The sequence below is a fragment of the Mustela putorius genome, unplaced genomic scaffold (assembly GCF_011764305.1).
Source record: "Mustela putorius furo isolate JIRA1106 unplaced genomic scaffold, ASM1176430v1.1 tig00000031_pilon_pilon_pilon, whole genome shotgun sequence".
Lineage (NCBI taxonomy): Eukaryota > Metazoa > Chordata > Mammalia > Carnivora > Mustelidae > Mustela > Mustela putorius.
Genome location: NW_025421260.1, coordinates 4,006,961 through 4,028,726, shown reverse-complemented (window position 1 = coordinate 4,028,726; position 21,766 = coordinate 4,006,961). Strand labels below are relative to the sequence as shown.

Sequence of the window (21,766 nt, the reverse complement as noted above, 5' to 3'; positions counted from 1 at the left end):
ACCCACTGAGCCACCCAGGCGCCCCTGTTTTTTAATTCTTATTTGGTAAAATGATAATATCAGTACCTATAACTTGATGAATAAGTTTTTAGAATATTAACAGTTCCTTAGACCAAAATGTTTAAGAAAGGATGATCAGATTTTTCAATCAGTTTATCAAAAAGGTGTTAAAATCATCTATCATTGTGAAAGGTGTATATACTTATGACTGATAAATTGGCCCTTTTGTAATTATGTAATAATATCTTTTTTCCTGTTATAGTCTTTAGCCTTATTGCTTACTATTTAAATAACATACCTTTTTTTATTCATTTATTTTGTCTTTAATCTGTATCTTTATATTTAAAATACATCTCATTTAGGGGCACCTGGGTGGCTCAGTGGGTTAAGCCTCTGCCTTCGGCTCAGGTCATGATCTCAGGGTCCTGGGATCGAGCCCCACGTTGGTCTCTCTGCTCAGCGGGGAGCCTGCTTCCCCTCTCTCTACCTGCCTCTCTACCTACTTGTGATCTCTCCCTGTCAAATAAATAAATAAAATTTTTAAAAAAATAAAATACATCTTATTTAAACAGTATATAGTTGTATGTGTATATGTATATGTGTATATGTATATATACAAATATTTATATCTTATGTTCTTTTGGTAAGGGCACATTATCTTTTCTTAAAAGAATATATTATTTTAGAGAGAGAGCACACGAGGTGCAGAGGGAGAGGAGAGAGAGAATCCCAAGCAGACTCTGACCTCATGACCCTGAGATTATGACCTGAGCCACCCAGGTGCCCCAAGGGCACATTATATTTTACCACTTACTATTTGTTTCCTGCCTATCCCTAATTAATTATTCTTCACTGCTCTTCATGTTCTGCTTGTCTTTTGGATTATTTGAATATTATTTAGAATTAATTTTTAAGTTATTGTTTCCCTTTTAAAAAATAGCTTAGCTCTTCTCAAAGTCTTTTAAAATTAAAAATACACTGAGAATTCTATTTTTGTCTTATTGAATTTTTTGGATGCTTTGGGGAATTGTATATTGTTATGACAATAAGTAATCTAATCTGTGAACATGTCAATAGGTGGGCCTTAATTAAGTTTTTCTTTCATGCCTTTCATAAAGTGTTTATACTTTATATATTAGTATTTCCCAATACATAACCAGATTTAATCATAAATAATATACACTTTTTTTTAACCCTTTGGAATAGAATCATTTTGTCCTAAGTCTCTCTACTCATTTAGAAGGATATTTTTTGTTGTTTATGATGTAAATTTTTAGAACTCTCTTTAGTTCAAATAGTTTGTGGAGTCTTCTGAATTTCAAACAGAGCCAACTATGTTGTCTGAAAAGTAGGACAGTGTATTAGTTTAATTTACTAGGACTGCCAAAACAAAGTAATATACAACCTGGATGGCTTAAGTAACAGAGATGCATTTTCTCTAGTTCTAGAGGCTAGGAGTCAGAAATTAAGGTATTGGCAGGGTTTCTTTTCCTTTTTATTTTTTTTTCTTTTCTTTCTTTTTTTAAAGATTTTATTTATTTATTGGATGCCTGGGTGGCTCAGTTGGTTAAGCAACTACTTTCCACTCAGGTCATGATCCCCAAGTCCCAGAATTGAGTCCCGCTCCTCAGGCTCCCAGCTCCACAGGGAGTCTGCTTCTCCCTCTGACCTTCTCCTTTCTCATGCTTTCTCTCAATCAATCTCTCTCAAATGGAGAAATAAAATCCTAAAAAAAAAAAAAAAAAAGATTTTTAAAAATTAATTTATTTGAAAGAAAGTGAAAGCAAGAGAGATCACAGAGGGAGAGGGACCAGCAGACTTGCCACTGAGCATGGAGCCCGATGTGGGGCTTGATCCCAGGACCCTGGGATCATGACCTGAGCCAAAGGCAAACACTTAATCCACTGAGCCTCCCAGGCGTCCCAGGGTTGTTTTTTTCTAAGACCTTTTTTTCTTGATTTACTTATGGGTGTCTTCTTCCTCTGTCTTCGTATGGTTTTCTGTACATGTCTGTGCCCACATTTCCTCCTCTTACAGTACACCAGTCATATTGATTAGCGACCACCCTAATGACTTAACTTAGGGTCTTTTTAAGAGGAAACTACCACCCTAATGATTTAACTTAGGGTCTTTTTAAGAGGAAACTATGTCCAAATAGTCATCTTCTGAGGTAGGAGGTGTTCCTACTTTCACATATGATTTGTCATAGAACACAATTCAGGTTATAACAGAGGATATCCTATATTCAGGTTTTCCAGCTTTCTTTTGTCATGGTGTGCTAGTCTGTTATTGGGAGCTTAGTTACATGCAATGGATTTCATTATACTTATTTCAAGCAAAGAAGTATTTATTAAAGGATATAGATATTAACATAAGAGTTTAGAAGGAATCAGGGAGAGGAAAATACCTCCCTCACATTTTGGTTCTTTGGTCTAGTAATTAAAGTGACACAAGACAGGGGTGCCTGGGTGGCTTAGCTGGTTACGTGTCTGCCTTCTGCTCAGGTCATGATCCTGGAGTCCTGGATTGAGTCCTGCATTAGGCTCTCCACTCAGCAGGGAGTCTACTTCTCCCTCTCTCTCTGCTCCATGACCTCTCATGCTCTTGCACACTCTCTTTCTCAAATAAATAAAATCTTAAAAACAATAAATTGACACAAGACAGAGTCACAGGAATAAAGAAAAATAACATTTAATTTCATATGTATGGTTTTATAGATACGGGCTTCAAGGAGTGAACAAAGTTGACTGTTTATATACCTTTTAGACAAAGAAGCAATAAATGTGTGAAGAACTGAGAAGAAAAACTTGAGCTTAGTTATTAATTGATGAAGAAGCTAAACAGAAGTTTCTTTACATAGATTATCAGCTCTGAATTCTTTATCTCTGTGGAGGTGGGGGCGTGAGGGGGATAAAGATGTAAGGATGTGGCTCCACCTCCCACTGCCTTATGAGATTTATTTCCTGTTTGCAGGGGGACAAAGAGGAGGATCAGAGTGTCCTGCTTGAACCAGCTGCTTCTCAAGTAACTTTAATTCAAAATAATCAATATGCCATTTTAGCATATTTTGGAGCAACCTGCCCTAAGTTCCATCAAAAGAAAGAAAAAAATTAGACTGACCTTTCAGAAACCATTTTCAAAATGATTCCTTAAGGACATGGCGGTATTCAAATAATTAAAAATGATGGATTCAGGAAACTACCTCCTCAAATGCTGGATTCCTCAGAAATTCCTTTCTACCATGATTCTTGGTATGATTCTTAATGTTTTGTACCCAATAAGGGTTTCCATGAAACTCACTTTAAAATTAAGTTTCATGTAAGGGTCCTGATTTGGCAGAACCTATATCACATGTGAGACCCTAGCTTCAAAGGAGATAGAAATAATAAATTTAGCTCTCTAGCTTAGCAGGAGAGTAAACAAACAGTATTATTATAATACTGTTACAATATAATATTAACAATATTATGTATTAATACTATAATAGTCTGCATGATTATGTACACACACATCATTTTATTACAGAAAACTAGACCTTTATGTGTGTTTTATAAATAGCATATAGAGAGTATCATATGGTTCTTGTTCTTTCTTTTATTGATGTGTTGTATCACATTGACTGATTTGCAGATGTTGAACCAACCTTGCAGCCCTGGAATAAATCCCACTTGGTCGTGGTGAATAATCTTTTTACTGTTGAATCCTATTGGCTAGTATTTTGTTGAGTATTTTCGCATCTGTGTTCATCAAGGATATTGGTCTATAGCTCTCTTTTTTGATGGGATCCTTGTCTGGTTTTGGGATCAAGGTGATGCTGGCCTCATAAAATGAGTTTGGAAGTTTTCCTTCCATTTCTATTTTTTGGAACAGTTTCAGGAGAATAGGAATTAGTTCTTCTTTAAATGTTTGGTAGAATTCCCCCGGGAAGCCATCTGGCCCTGGGCTTTTGTTTGTTTGGAGATTTTTAATGACTGTTTCAATCTCCTTACTGGTTATGGGTCTGTTCAGGCTTTCTATTTCTTCCTGGTTCAGTTGTGGTAGTTTATATGTTTCTAGGAATGCATCCATTTCTTCCAGATTGTCAAATTTATTGCCGTAGAGTTGCTCATGGTATGTTCTTATAAAGGTTTGTATTTCTTTGGTGTTAGTTGTGATCTCTCCTCTTTCATTCATGATTTTATTTATTTGGGTCCTTTCTCTTTTCTTTTTGATAAGTCGGGCCAGGGGTTTATCAATTTTATTAATTCTTTCAAAGAACCAGCTCCTAGATTCGTTGATTTGTTCTATTGTTTTTTTGGTTTCTATTTCATTGATTTCTGCTCTGATCTTTATGATTTGTCTTCTCCTGCTGGGCTTAGGGTTTCTTTCTTGTTCTTTCTCCAGCTCCTTTAGGTGTAGGGTTAGGTTGTGTACCTGAGACCTTTCTTGTTTCTTGAGAAAGGCTTGTACCGCTATATATTTTCCTCTCAGGACTGCCTTTGTTGTGTCCCACAGATTTTGAACCGTTGTATTTTCATTATCATCAATCTCACAAAACAAACTGAGGGTTGCTGGGGGGGAGGGGGTTTGGGAGAAGGGGGTGGGATTATGGACATTGGGGAGGGTATGTGCTTTGGTGAGTGCTGTGAATTGTGTAAACCTGGTGATTCACAGACCTGTACCCCTGGGGATAAAAATATATGTTTATAAAAAATAAAAAATTTAAAAAAAATAAAATAAATAGCATATAGTCAGTAACAGTTATCTTATCATGACTGAGTCTCTTTTTTATGATTAATGTATTTCTAAAAACTTACTTTCTTGTAGTTACAGTTTTAAAAAAATTTCCATTACTGTTTCCTTCTTTCCTGTGGCTTTGGCTTTAAGTTTCTACATTTCTTCCTCCTTTTCCATATACTGATTTCTTTATTTAAATTTTAATATTTTTTAATGGTTACTAGAAGTGTTTTTAAAATACTTTCATATATATATTTATGTAAAATAGCTTTTTATGTTCCAACTTGATTTGGCATTTTTACCCTCTATCTGATGGGACATAGTGGCTAGCCTATTACGATTCACAATTGAACTTGCCATTATACACATGTGCATCCAACACACACCATGTTATTTTTTAAAGATTATTTATTTGAGAGAGAGAGAACACATGCAGGGAGTAGGGGCAGACGGAGATAGAGAAAGAGAATTCAAGCAGACTTCCTGGTGAATGTGGAATCCAACACAAGGCTCAATCCCAGGATCCTGACAGCATGACCTGAGCCGAAGTCAAGATTTGGACACTGGACTGAGCCACCCAGGCACCCCCACACCATGTTATTTTTTTGTTGAAGATTTTATACTTATTTTTTTAACACAAAGAAATGGTCATTTTTGTTAATACTTTATTGATGTGTAATATACAAACAGAATATTTCATATAAGTCAAATGATTTATCACAGAACAATGTCACTAATACCCAGGACCAATACCACTAATACCCAGAACCAATACCACTAATACCCAGAACAAGATATATCATGCCTAGCTCTCCATTGATCCTGCTCTTTTCCCCTTTTCAGTGAGTCCCTTTCCCAAGGGAAACTATTCATTAGTATATTTAATAGTATATTAAATATTTTGTTAATATGTTTACATAGTATTTTTGGATTTTTTGCCTCCTTTTTCTTTCATATGGAATTATTTTTCTTCATGCAGAATTTGTCACAAAATTTTCTCTAGCTTTGTTTCATGGGTAGTAACAATCCAGGTTCTTACAAACATGAAAATCTATTTTATTCTCTCCACCTTGAATAACAGTCAATTATACAAATCTTGGATGACCCTAACACTCTGATGAAATTATACATTTTTGTCATTCATTGCCATTTTTTTTTCAAAAATTATCTATTCTTTTGTGGCTTTAATTTTTTTATGGGGGGAGTGTCTTTAATTCTGTGTGGAGTGATTTGATGTTACAATTTGAAATGTTGAAAAACAAAAATAAAACTGGCGGCATCACATTACCTGATTTCAAGCTTACTACAAAGCTCTAATCACCAAGACAGCATGGTACTGGCATAAAAACAGACACATAGACCAGTGGAACAGAGTAGGGAGCCCAGATATGGACTCTCAACTCTATGGTCAAATAATCTTTGACAAAACAGGAAAAAATATACAGTGGAAAAAAGACAGTCTCTTCAATATATGGTGCTGGGAAAACTGGACAGCTATATGTAGAAGAATGAAACTCGACCATTCTTTTACATCAAACACAAAGATAAACTCAAAATGGGTAAAAGACCTCAATGTGAGACAGGAATCCATCAGAATCCTAGAGGAGAACATAGGCAGTAACCTCTTTGATATCAACCACAGCAACTTCTTTCAAGATATGTCTCCAAAGGCAAAGGAAACAAAAGCGAAAATGAACTTTTGGGACTTCATCAAGATCAAAAGCTTCTGCACAGCAAAGGAAACAGTCAACAAAACAAAGAGGCAGCCCATGGAATGGGAGAATGTATTTGCAAATGACAGTACAGACAAAAGGTTGATATCCAGGATCTATAAAGAACTCCTCAAACTCAACACACACAAAACAGATAATCATATACAAAAATGGGCAGAATTTATGAACAAACACTTCTCCAATGAAGACATACAAATGGTTATCAGACACATGATGTTACAATTTGTTTGTTCCATATTGTCGCTCATTTTGCTTTGCAGGCTTGTTTTTGTTTTGAACAGGAAATTCTTTCTCTCTTTCATTTTGTAGTTCTCTTAATCTAGGCCCTGACTAACTCAGTTGCTGTTAGATTCCAAAATGGCGAATTGGATCCATTGTGATAATGAGAGATCACAGACCTATTATTCGAGCTGGTGGATATATGGTTTCAATTCCTTTTAGGGGAGTTCATTTTGTTTCCTCTACTTCCTCAATCCACAGCTTTGTGTGGGTTTTCGTACAAAAATGGAAATGTCAGCCATCTATATTTTTCAAATTATTCTTTCACAAATGAGAGGACCTTATGAACCAGGACACATGTTCTTTTCTTACAGGCAATTTTAGTCAAACTTTCATCCACTACTCTCTTCTCTTATACCCAGAGCCCTGCAGGTTGTTTCAGTCCTTCTGTGTGTTGATTACATTCCTATCCAGTCATAGTTATTTAAGTTTAAAAAAAATTTGTTTAGTTCAGTTCTAGTTTTGTTAGGTTTAAAAAATATAAATATTTTAAAATGTATATTATAGAGATAAATGTAAATGAGAATATCATTGGTCACCTTCTCTGAGATTCTTGAGATGTTTGTAAAACCAGATAGTAAATATATAGTAGCTCAATGATAAAAGTCTTATAACTTTGGTAAAAATATGTTTTTTTATAATAGCTATAATCTTAGAAATGTAACACTCAATTGCTTTACCATCAAAAGTGGGTACATTTGGGAATAATAGAGAATTGCAATTCATGGCAAAACCATAGGCAAGTGCAACAAAAAAGGAATGTTACAAAAAAGGAGAGGGATGTTATTTTACAGAGAAGGAGAAAGTTGAGGTGTTGTTTTGAAGGAAAATCCACTGGAAAAAAGCAAGAGTTCACAAGGAAGACAGTTTCTTTTTTTTTTTTTTTAATTTTTTAATTTTTTAAAAAGATTTTATTTATTTATTTGACAGACAGAGATCACAAGTGGGCAGAGAGAGAGGAGGAAGCAGGCTCCCTGCTGAGCAGAGAGTCTGAGCCGGGGCTCCATCGCAGGACCCTGGGATCATGACCTGAGCTGAAGGCAGAGGCTTTAACCCACTGAGCCACCCAGGCGCCCCAGGATGACAGCTTCTCATCAGTTGAGTTGCTAATTGATTTCTTGTATGAGATGCAATGTATATCTTTCTGTGTTGGGACCTGAAACTAATAATTCCTTCCTATTGATGATTCTTTTGTTGGGGTCTATAACTGACAATTAAAATTGACAAGTAAATGATGTAAGACCCCCCTTTCCAGCCTTTCCTTCTAGCCTTCCTAGTACTTTTTGTTGAGGCTTCCCTTTATTAATTTTTACAATAGGTATGTGTATGTCACTAGTTTTCAAAGAAGTGGTAAGGCATTATATCAGGCTAAGGTTTTCTATGTTTTGTATTACTTTAATACTTAGGTATTTATTCTATAGCTGATTATTTTTGCTTTTCCTTATTTAAAAATCCTAGTATTCTGGTATTTTTATTTAAAATTTTTTTCCATTGTTAAAAAAATAAACATTTAGATTTAAAGCCCTTGCTGCATGTCTCATTCTTCTCAAATTACTGTAACAAAGTACTATATATTGGGTGGCTTAAACAACAGAAATCTATTTCCTCACAGTTTTGGGGGCTAGAAGTCAAAGATCAAGTTTCCAGGCGATTCACTTTCTGCTGAGAACTCTCTTCTTGGCTTGTAGATGGCAGCTTTGTCCTCATATCATGACTTTTCCTCTAAGAATGTGAAGAGAAAGAGTTCTCTATTTCTTCTTAGAAGGCCATAGTCTTATTGGCCTCAACCTTATGACCTTATTTAATCTTAATTCCTGAAGACCCTGTCTCCACATGTAGTTATATTGCGAGTTAGTGCTTCAACATAGAGGTTGAGGCCTCTCAACCTCTATGGGAGGGAGGTACGTTTCAGTTCTTAAGAGTGTATTATATAAAATATATAGTAGATTATACACAAGAAATATTACATTTAGGTGTGGATGAGAAAAGTATCATATTGAAGGATCAATGAGCTGAAAATTGTGTGATTATCTGATATGGTGGTGCAGTTTTCCAAATATATAAGGACATAGTACTTATTTATTCTATAGATCCCATTAATGAGATTATATAGGTAATTATATGAACTTGATCATCATGTTCCTTACTATTTTCTTTCAAAGATTTATTTAATTATTTGGGGGGAGGGGCAAAGGGAGAGGGAGAGGGAGAATCCCAAGCAGATTCCTTGCTGAACTAGGACCCAGATGCAGGGCTGGATCTTAAAACCCTGAGATCATGACTTGAGCTGAAACCAAGAGTAGATGCTCAACCAACTGAGCCACCGAGGTGTTCCCACATGTTCCTTCTTATGACTTAATTCTCCATTTTTAAAGATTTTTCACATACCATATTAGTTAAATATTTCAGAAATACAAAATAGGCTCTGCTTAACTTTTCCCAGACATCATGTTATATTTGGACTTTCATTTTAATAGTGCTTGTACTGCCATTATTAATTATATTCATTTAATGATACTTTTGGTGATTTGACTCCAAAGGTATCATCAGAGTTGAAAGGGTAGGTATTAAAATACAAATGTGCCACCTTGTTTAGAGTCAGTATCCATCATGAACTGCTTTAGCTCTTTAAAAAAAAGGAAAAGCTTTTTGTGGAGTTGGTTGGAGCTGTTTACTTAAAATGTTCCATAAATGCAATCTTGCATTCTGGTGAGAAGTATTTGACGAATGTTTGTTAAATCTTTAACTGTTACAGAATATGTTTTACTTTGGAAATCTGAATGAATACCTATTACTAAAATTTACTTAGCTTTTGTTTTTTTTTTGACATAAACTATCACTTTTTAAAATTGCATTTGATATAATTAAAGAAAATAACAGATGCATTTTTACATTTTTGCTTATTATATTTTTGTTTAACAATTTAAAAATAATTTTATTCCAGTATACCTGACACATAGAGTTATGTTAGTTTCAGGTGACATGGCGATTCAACATCTCCTTATGTTATTCTGTGCTCACATTGTAGTTACCACCTGTCTATTTTTGCTTACCAATTATTAATTATAGACATAAGGTTGCAAATTTTGTTGTCTTTTCTTTATCTTCAAAATTGTATTGTCTTATAAACAATGGAGCAAATGAGACTTTTCTCTGTCTATAACTTTGTGAAGCTATAGTAACAAAGCATGTTTTACTTTATTCATTTCTGAAGTATTATGATGTCTTATTGCTTTCCCATAAATATATGTCACTTTAACACTTTCCTCATATATCTCATATATTTCCTTTTAAATTTTTAATTATATAATTTCTACTAATAGCAGTTTTTTATGCTTTAAAATCCTTTTTTTAAAGCACTTTCTTTTGTGTGTTATGTTTTCTCATACTCAGTAGGAGTTAACAGTTATGATTGTATTAGAAAAAAGCCTCATTTTGAATACTCATATGTCTTAATCTTCTCTTGAATCCTAGATTTCATATAGAGACACAGTATAACTGTGACAGTTATGCCAATTTTATCCTAAATTTCCATTCCTTCTCCTTTGTTATTAGGAGATCCAAAATCTTTTAAGTGTGGCACTCTTTGTATGCAATTACACCATCATTATTTACCTAATCCAACCATGACATTCTTTCTTTCTTTTGCTGGGAACTCAGTTTCTCACACTCCTGGTAATCAGAGGTGTCCCTAAGACCCATTTCTAGGCAATTATTCCCAAAGGAGAGAGTGTTGGTGGTTTTTGGTTAACTTTTGCTTTCCTAATGAAAGGAAAAACATTAATTGAGAATCACAGGTGATTCTTTTGCAAATGTCTTGCATTGCCTAAAACTACAGCAGCCAATTTGTGACAATAGATTAACAGGCTTAAAAGCAGAAAGAAGTACCTCCTAAGGTTGGGTAAATGATGATATGATGAAGAAGTCAGTGGATCAGTCTTGAAATGCCTATGACCACACTTTTTATTTCTGAGAATTAAGTTTTTGTATTGCCCAAGTCACTGTTATAGAGACACCTATTAAGCATGATACAACAATGTTTTCAACATCAAACAGTTGGGTGTGTGTGTGTATTTATATATTAGATAATCTAGATAGAATTTGTATAAAATAGATAAGAAGGATGAAAAATCTAATTTGGTTTAGAAGAAATGACATGAGTCAAGTAAAAGTGCTAATGTAATCCTTGTGGAAAAATATTACTATGTTGGCTGTATATATTGTTTTCAGAATTAATGTTTACTGGGTTCATTTGGCAGATATCTTCATTCTCTTGATTGCAGTAACAATTCATACCTAAATCAAAATGGATCAAATTTTAAACATTAAATGTAGAGTTTATATATATAAATTATACCTCAATAATGCTGTTAAAATATACTGAATGAAAGAACTATGTTGCATATTACTTTCTGGTGTGTCCAAAATAAGAAAACTGGAGTCATTTGTCCTTACCTTTTATTTATCAATTAAGGAGCATTTGATATAAAATTGAAAGATCTGAGTTAATAACAATATTAAGAATGTCATTAATAATAAAGTCAATGAGCACTTACTAAATGACTCTTATGTGCCAAGACCATACTTGCCTTACCTCTCATCTTCCTATCACACAAGCAGGGAGAAGTATTGTTACCTTCAATTCAGAGGTGAGAGGAACACAGTAATCTCAGAGAAGAGACAAGTCAGTTGATGAAGCCACATGGCTAATTAGGTTTATCAGCTGTGCTTTCAACCTAGGGCTATCAAATTCAAAATTTGTGCCTTTTTCAATCTGCTGTTCTATTCTCTTCATTACCGCACTGTGATAGCATTCATTTAAAATCTGTGTACTAGTGTCATCATCTGTAAATGTGCATAATGTCATGCATCCTGACTACTATATGGAGTTGCTGTGAAGACCAAATGATTTATGATGATGGACTTGAAAACCCTATTAACTGCTAGTCATCATCATCTAAATTCTCCTTATTCAAGTCAATGGTATGTCTTGACTTTTCTTACATACCATGAATACTTACTCAATTACAGAGGGGTTTTTTTTTTTGTTTGTTTTTTGTTCTTTTTTTTTTTTTTTTTGCCCAAATTAAAATTTTTCTCATGGCTTTATCAAATATCCATATTTGATCAGATTCTTATAGACATTATAGAGAATCACAATAGAGCATATTCTCCATATGTAGACTGTCACAGGCATAGACAGTAGATGAGGTGTTCAGAATTCATAATGTTGTAATTTGAGTATAGAATTAATAAATACTTGGGAATACTATGTAAGTGCCTGCCAGCAATAATGAGGGGAATAAGGCTCTATCCAACTAAATGTCTTCTCTTCAAAACTTGATTTTAAAACTTGTGATAAAATAGGGTCATTTAGGGCACATTGACTATTCTGTTTTTTACTTTAAGAATAGTGGTGCACCATGTCTGGTAAATTGTTTATCAAATTTTATAGTTTCTCAAGATACAAGTATTGATTAATTTTTGAAGAATTGATTCATAATTATCCAATCATAAACATTCAGACTTATAAGCAAAATGAGTAATTCTTTACTGTGAGAAAATTTATTGACAGAGAAAGGTTAACTTTTTTCCTCACAGGAAAAATCTGTGAAATTCCATATGGATAGTTGCTTGGTGAGCCAGGAATAAACACAACATGAAATTAGAAATTTTGAGGAAGAGTTCCTTAAGAGAACAAATATTCCCTTATTATTTCACTTATTTACTTTACATGTATTTATTTTGAACTCTTTCTATGATTAAAATTATTCTGAGGGTATAAAAGTGAGAGAAAAACAAACATGGAACCAATACTATGAACAAGCCATTTCCTTCCACAGAGACCTCAGTATAACCTCAAAATTCCTTGATTCTTTACTGGAGTTACAAGGTAAAGAATGCCACATATTAATCTATGGGAATACCCTTCTCTAGTCTCCCTATATGTTTTCTATTTACTGTGACCACATTTCTTCAAGTATAATAATACCATTTGCAGTCTAGGTAATTATGCATAGTCCAGTTCCAGCCTAAATTTTACAACTTTATATTATGTAATTCTTTCCCTGGCTCTCTAACTTTGTTCATTTTTCAGTTAACTTATCCAAATTTGTAATTATCTTTTGATTATTGTACTTACTTATTTTCTGTTTTACCAACTGAGTCATAAACTTCTTTGTTTCTTTTAGCACCTAGAGCGGTGCTTGGCATCTAGGTAGCCTTTCTATAAATGCTCATTAAATGAAAGAATGAAGAAGGAAATACTGGAACACACAATATATAATTTCTTTCTATTTTCTCTTAGAAACCTGGAAAGTAGACTGTTATTAAAAGAAGTTACATATTTAGTGCAGTAACTGCACCATATACCCTTTCACTTGCTACCTTGCAAGAAGTATCCTGAATTTTCTAATTTATGGTGGGCACTTCACTGTTTTGCCCATATATTGTCTACGTACTTTTCTTTAGGTAGAAAAATATCATGAATAATGATGTGTGCCCTTATGTATATGAAGAGTTTTATATCTCCCATTGGAGTTTAGATAAAGTAATATAAACTTCAATTTAAACTTTTTATTGTCCAGGGAATTCTCAACTTAAGTATCATTTTCTTTATTTTCTTTAATTTCTCTCTCATTCTATCTAAACTCTGAGTTAAATATATTTTATCTTTTTAAGTTTATTTTGCTTAGGATGATATAAATATGGGGGTTCCCTAAGGGATAAAAAGAGATGAAATATATTAAATGGAAAATAATAAAATGAAGTTAAAAAATTTTGTCTATGTGGCTAATCATTTAAAGAATAATTCCTGAAAACTGTACAGCAATTTAGTATTATTATTTACATATGTATTCTGGAAACTTCAAAGCAATTTGCACTTATTTATAGTACTGTAGAATTGTTAAGCTTTCAAATCCTACTCATTGTAGTGTTTCAAATATGCTTTAAGTGCAGAAATCACAACAAACTTTAAGACAGGTCACCATGAATGACTAAACTTTTCAAAATTATTTGCACAAATTTTTTTACTTTTTAAATTAATTTATTTATTTGAGAGAGAGAAAGTGAGTGAGCAAGAAAGAGAGCACGAGAGAGGGGTGGGTCAGAGGGAGCAGCATTCGATCCTGGAACTCCAGGATCCTGACCTGAGCCGAAGGCAGTTGCTAAATCAACTGACCACCCAGGCACCCCATGTACATATAGTATTTTATTTAGTTTTTCTGAAAGTCGTTGTACAGTGGATATTCAACAATAAGTAATAAGATTAACCTGTTTCATGAGTTGAGCAACTCACTGTACATGTTGGTGTCTATAACTAAATGGATTCAAATTCTGAGGAATCACTTACATGATGAGTATTATGAGGTCAGGGCAGGATTAGGTCATTTCTCAAATAACTTTATAGTCTAACATTTTATAACCTTTTGAGTATTGGAAAAGATGATGATGGAGCTAAATTTATGGTCGAAGAGACTTTGCTATACTCTATAAGAGTTTGTGAAGTATAATGAATATATAAGCTTTTGTATTAGAGTGGGTACTTTAGTGAAGCCTTTCTAGCATATAAAGGCATCTTAGTTGAGGTAATACCAGTATATTAATTATAGGACACTGAACAGTTTTTTCTACCAAAATAATAAAAATATGTGTCTTACTTTAAACATGTGCCTTATTGAAAATATGTGCCTTATGTGACAAAATGGAATTTGAGATTTTAATCCTAAAAAACCTAAAATAAATAGTTTAATAGATGAATTCTACAAATAGGATGTTTTAAGATTCAGTGAAGCAAGGGATGAGACATAAATCTAAGACAACAATCCAATTTGTTGAGTGGAGAGCTATGTAATTGTCAGGGTTAGTTTGTTTGGATATGTAGACTACTTATTTATTTACTTATATTTATTTGGGGGATGGGGCAGAGGGAGAGGGAAGGAGAAAATCTTAAGCAGGTTCCATACCCAGTGCAGAGCCTGCCATAGTGCTCAGTTTCATGAGTCCTGAGAACATAACCTGAGCTTAAATCAAAAGTCTGATGCTTAACCAACTGAGCCACCCAGGTACCCATGCATATGTAGGCTTTTTAATAGACACCTCATATGTTGAAGTTCACATGTGTAATTTCACTTTTTGTGATAAATAGAATATTAGATCCTTCTACCAGATGTCTATGTCCTAATCCCTGGAAATCATGAACATGCTATCTTACATAGATAGGAAAAGAATCTTGGCAGATGTGATTAAGTAAGGTCCTTGAGACAGAGAGATTATCCTGGATTATCCAAGTGAGCCTAATAAAATCACAAAATCTTTGAAGGAGGGAAGAGAGAGGCTGAAGAGTCAGAGAGGGAATGGTAAAGACAGAAACCGGGGTCACTGAGAGGAAAATTGGAAGATGCTACACTGCTGACTTTGAAGTTGGAGAATGGGGCCATGAGCCAAGGAATGCAGACAATATCTAGAAACTAGAAAAAGGAAGGTAATGGAATCACCTAAAAGCTTTGAGAATGAAAACATATCCAATATCCCATTTTAAGGTTCTGACCTCCAGAACTAAAATAATTAGTTCATGTTGTTTAAGCCACTTTAGTTTGTAGTAATTTTTTACAGCAGCAGTAGGAAACAAATGCATTGGATCACTTACGTGACTGAGACAATATAAGATGGAACATTTTTATGTATTTACTTTTAATGATTTTACTTATTTTTGTGCACATGTGCAAGAGAGAGAAAGATAGAGAATGCACAAGCAGGGGCAGAGCAGAGAGAGAAACAGGTTTCCCATGGAGCAGGGAGGCCAATGTAGGACTTGATCCCAGGACCCTGGGATCATGTACTGAGCTGGAGGCAGATGGTTAACCAACTGATCTACCCAGGTGCCCTAGAACATATTTTTAAGAAGTATAAATCATATACATGAACAAAGTGATGTGTGTCTTATGATGTCATTATTGGACTTAAGATGAATTTGTATCACTAATTTAAAATTTGTGAGATTTTGTTTGTTTAAGTGATTAATAGGGATTCAGGGTTTTTCTGCTTTCTCTCCCTTTAGCTCTTAAGGGAGAGAAGTTTTTCTTTCTGTAATTTTTCTTTTCCTTCCAGTCTGGACTATAAATTTTGTGGCTAGAGCTCTAGCAGCCATTTTGAAATATGGTAGAAGTTTGAGGATGGGTACTTCATGCTATGGATAATGGAGCACATGGAGGGAACATGGGGCAGTAATTCCACTGTAGAGTTACTGCATGGTCCTGGATCACCTGTCTCTAGGGTCAGGTTCTGTAAAATAAACAAGTAAGAAAACTGTGCATTAAAACTGTGTATTAAATCCCACTTTCATTTTCTTTCATATCTGTCACATCAATTACAAAATTAATTATATGTTTTTCTAATTATTTGTTTTCTGCTAGTTTCCCTGTTAAATTATAAGCATATAATTTATTCCATTTTTTTAAATTGCTATATCCTGGAACCAAAATACATGTCTGGAGTAGATTATTTGAGTAAGCAAGTTAACTTTTTTAAATTTTAGTTTTCCCCAACAGAAATAATAGTTTAATAAAATATTATTGATAGAGTGTTAAAATGAAATAAGATATGCATGTGAGATTTGAAAAGGAGTTAAAAAACATCATGATACATAAGGCACTGAGAGGTAAAAACAAATACATTGAGCAACTACTACCATTAAGAGCAAGGTGACTTGGATCATCATTCAGTTTAATTCTGTGTAATTTTCATAACTCTGTGTTATAAGTGATGTTATTACCACTTACAAGTGAAGAAATTAAATTCAGGAAGTATAAGTAACTTTCCCTGTATGACACATTTAGTATTTGTAACAAACCCTGAATCCAGACTTCATATACATGCTATGGTATCACATTACATTCCACATACCACATGTTACAAATAACTACATACTATGTAGTATGTAATTCTTAATTTTACTTGAACTAAATTATTGGTTTATAGTTGCTTTTAGTAGTGTTTACATTTAATGTTTATCTTTGTATTATGAAATTTTATCATTAAAATTTGAACAAATTCCTTCTTGGTAGATTATTATTTACCTAAAAAGTGATTTCAGAGTTCTTAAATAGTAATCTATTTAAGTATTGTTTTTTAGTCACATAGTCTATGAAAACCATGTAATTTAAAAAAATACAATCATAATGTAAGTTTAATGTGAATTCAAAAATATCATGATTTTGACTATTTTCTGCATGTAAACTCACTTGACATAGCAGAATTAAAAGGAGAAATCCATCTCCTTCATTTGTTGTATCAGGAGCCACTTTGGCTAATCCTATTGTCTGTGTAACCAGACGACTGGCACCTCAAAAATTGCTCAGCTACTTCTATTAAAGTCAGTGGAAGTTATACTGTGTATCTCTGCTCACCATTTTGACAGTTTGGAAACAGGAGATAATGCATCATAAACAATCTATCAGAAAATGTATACTAAAAAAATAACATAATAGGATTGCAGTTTATTCTATTCCCCTTACTTATCAGCTTTCTGCATGTGGTTGATTTAAAACTTTGTAAAAGAGTCAGAAGATTATTTATAGTTTTCTTTACTAGAAAGCATATTTTGAGCCCAGGTAGGTTAAAATACAAAATATGTTAAAATGGTATTTCTGTTCAATCCAAGACTTTAAAATGATGCAATGTAACAGCATTCTAACTCAAGAAGATGAGTATTTTCAGGAGATAAAAGCTGACATTGATAACAACGTGTTTATATTAGTGGTTTATAATGTAGGTGTCCCATGGATGATTCTGAAGGATCTCTAGTTATGAGAAATATATATTGAATTTGTATATTCTGACCTATTTTCAAGGTGAGAAATATACTTTTCAGCCTATAATGTTTCTGTCCAGCAAAAAGGAAATGAGGTTGTGGTATAATCAATATATAGATAATAGCAAGTTTGGGAAAATGAGCAATTTTGACTGCTCTATTTTAATATGCATTGCATTCCTTAAGAAGTAAAACCACAGAGATTGCAATAGTTCTCACTTTGATAGCAGTTGAATTCTGAAACATTTACATTCAGTTGGCGACATGATAATTCCTGACTTTCCTTATATGTTTCTAAAGTGTCCAAAACCAGGAACAATCCAGTTACTTTACATTTATTGCAAATGAACCTACTGTTGTTATTAATTACTATTGTATACCTTCCTGGAAAGTGGATTATAAAAAAATACCAAAGGATATACAAAAGAGAACACATGGATTTCACCATAAAATAATCAATGCTTAAGTTACATTCCACATATCACATGTTACATTTTTTTGGCCCAAATGTTCCTTGTATAATAAAGCATTTTTTTTTAAGTTCTTTTTCAGAGGAAGAGATATGCAAAGGGCATTTCTTCTTGTTAGGAGGTATTTTTTACCTAAAAAATGATCTCAAGAGTTCTTAAATAGTAATTTATTCCCTAAGTAATTGTTTTTTAATCACATGTAAGACTAAATGTATGTACTAAATTATGTATATGCATATTTTCATTTAAAAATATCATATTAAGGAGCACCTGGGTGATTCAGTTGGTAACTGTCTGCTTGACAGGGTCCTGGGATCAAGTCCTGCATCAACCTCCTTGCTTAGTAGGGAAACTGCTTCTCCCTCTCACTCTACCTCTCCCTGCTTATGCTTGCTTGTGCTCACTCTCTCTCTCTCAAATAAATAAATAAAAAATATTAAAAATATATCAAATTAAAAGCACTTAAGAAAACATATTTTTCATCAATGTCCTTAGAATAGAAACTAATTTGTCTACATTAGGACTAAGATTGAAATGAATTTAATTCAAATATCTAATTTGAAAAATGCGTTAAGTGTAAAAATGGAGAACCAAGAATTACTCATGGATACCATTAGTTACAAAACAATAAGATAATGAATAAAGAGAAACAGTTTACTATATAACCATGGAGTGCTGTTTCAGAGTATAGGTAGGTGTCTCATGGTCGGCTTCTGTAACTGCTCATAAGAGGAGTCAGTTCCTTTATTCATTATCCAAGTGAGAATTCTCAATTTACTTCAGCTATACCTTAGCCACCAGAGAGAAGAGGCTCCCTAAACAACCTTAGAACAGTGCCCTCAGATTTTCCCTAGGTTTTGGGTTTGATACCAGCTGGAACAATGAGAGAAACCAATTGTCACAAACTAAGTTGACATTTTAGATAAACAAGTGGACATTGTAAAAATGAGGGGGGTTGAGGAAATGGAGAACTTGTTCCACAATTATTAGGATAAATAATAATTAAACAATAATACATTATATTATATAAATATAATATAATAATAAAAAATAGATATATAAATATAATAAACTATTATAATGCATCATTTTATATATTTATTTAGTATATGTAATTATTATATATAATGTAATAAATAATAAATATATATAATAAATTATTTATTATAAATAAAGCCATGTTCTGTAATATACTGCCATGTTAGTCCTGGCAATAAAATAATCAGTGTAATAGTCTTGTGCACACAGAAACAAACCCCCAATATATAGAGAAGTGACAGAAGTAAGACTGAGGAAAATGGGGAAAGGGTGGACATTTCAAATCATAGTCGGAGTGCGTTAAAAAATTAAAATCAATTCTTGTTGGGCAATAAAATAGATCTCTTCCATGTAAATAAATTACTTCATTGTTAATGACAAAATCAGTGTTAAAAAGATATCATGAGATACTATCTTAATGAAACCATTATAATAGAAGTTCTTTAATACTAATCTTGAAAGATACTACATTAAAATTAAGAATTCAGTTAATCACAATATACCAAAAGGAGAGTGAAAATATGACAGTGTGTGAAAAAGCCAAGATGTGGAAGTGAAAGAGCCTAGTGTGTAGGAATGTATTGTCAACATGTATTTTTCAACGCATATAACCTATAAATGACAAGCGTTCAAAATATGGAAAGAAGTATATATGAAAGAGTTTTTCTAAATTTTTTATTTTAAAGATTTTATTTATTTATTTGACAGAGAGAGACAGCAAGAACAGAAACACAAGCAGGGGGAGTGGGAGAGGGAAAAGCAGGCTTCCAGCCAAGCAGGGAGCCTGATGTGGGGTCAAATCCCAGGACCCTGGGATCATGACCTGAGCTGAAGGCAGATGCTTAATGAGTGAGTCACTGAGTCACTGAATTTTTTTTAAATGTACTCTAAAAAATGGGCAAGTAACTTGAAAAGCTACAACAAAAAGAGTAAATCCAAATGTTGAAAATGATAAATGACATTGTATTCTAGGAAATTAAAATGACCATTAAAATGTACTCAGAGCAACAATCAGAGCTTCCAGACGTGCCTCTCTCCTGGTTTCCTGGAGTTTCCTCGCAGCATGGCCCCCAAACGCCAGTCTTAGCTCCCGCCTCAAACGAAGAAACCGAGACTGCCTCCTGCCCCCAAGCTAGGGCAGACGTCAACATCTCAGCACTTGCATAAAGGAGAAAAAGAACAGCAAGAAGCAATTGAACATATTGATGAAGTACAAAATGAAATAGACTTAATGAACAAGCCAGTGAGGATATTTTGAAAGTAGAACAGAAATATAACAAACTCCACCAACCATTTTTTCAGAAGAGGTCAGAATTGATCGCCAAAATCCCCAATTTTTGGTTAACAATATCTGTCAACCATCTACAAGTGTCTGCACTGCTTGGGGAGGAGGATGAAGAGGCATTGCATTATTTGACAAGAGTTGAAGTGACAGAATTTGAAGATATTAAATCAGGTTACAAAATAGATTTTTATTTTGATGAAAACCCTTACTTCAAAAATAAAGTTCTCTCCAAAGAATTTCATCTGAATGAGAGTGGTGATCCATCTTCAAAGTCCACTGAAATCAAATGGAAATCTGGAAAGGATTTGACAAAACGTTCATGTCAACCACAGAATAAAACCAGCAGGAAGAGACAGCATGAGGAACCAGAGAGCTTCTTTACCTGGTTTACTGACCATTCTGATGCAGGTGCAGATGGATTAGGAGAGGTCATCAAAGATGATATTTGGCCAAATCCATTACAGTACTACTTGGTTCCCAATATGGATGACGAAGAAGGGGAAGAAGAGGGTGATGATAATGATGAAGAAGAAGGATTGGAAGATATGGATGAATAACAGATGAGGATGAAGGTGAAGAAGATGAAGATGATGATGAGGGGTAGGAAGGAGAGGAGGATGAAGGAGAAGATGACTAATGGAACACTGATGGATTCCAACCTTCCTTTTTAAATTTTCTTCAGTCCCTGGGAGCAAGTTGCCGTCTTTTTTTTTCTTTTTCTTTTTCTTTTCTCCTCTCGTGCTCATCTGCCCTGTTTTTTGAAGACTCCTTTTTCTCTCCCTTTATACCATTGGTTCTCAGCTTATTTTGGGGGAAAATACCTTGAGCAGAATACAGTGGGGAAAGAATCTCTACCCCTTTTTGTTCCAAATTCATTTTTGTCCCTTCCTGTCTCAACAAAAACAAAAACTTTATGGAATCAACACCACCGTGCTCTGTGGGAAAAAAGAAAAACCTGCTCCCTTAGCTCTGCTGGAAGCTGGAGGGTGCTAGGCTCCTGTTGATTAGTGCATACAATTCTAGCTTTTTTCCTCCTTTCTCTGTATATTGGGCTCAGAGATTACACTGTGTCTCTATGTGAATATGGACAGTTAGCATTTACCAACATATACCTGTCTACTTTCTCTTGTTTAAAAAAAAGAAAAAAAAATTTTAAAAATGGGGTTATAGAAGGTCAGGAAAGGGTGGGTTTGAGAGGTTTGGGTGGGTTCGGTGGGCATTTTGAAAACATGACTTCTCCTTTGGCATGTTTAATTGTGATGTTTCATGCGCATCCTTGCAGTTTAAGATGACACTTTTAAAATAAAACTCTCTCCTAATGACGACTTGAGCCCTGCCACTCGATGGGAGAATCAGCAGAATTTGTAGGATCTTATTTGGAATTGACATTCTCTATTGTAATTTTGTTCCTGATTATTTTTAAATTTTCTTT

General features: G+C 33.8%; 1 pseudogene; it reads left to right on the top strand.

The window, feature by feature from the left end:
• Nucleotides 1–20,112: 20,112 nt before the first annotated feature.
• LOC101688579 lies at nt 20,113–21,290 on the top strand (annotated as a pseudogene).
• Nucleotides 21,291–21,766: the final 476 nt, after the last annotated feature.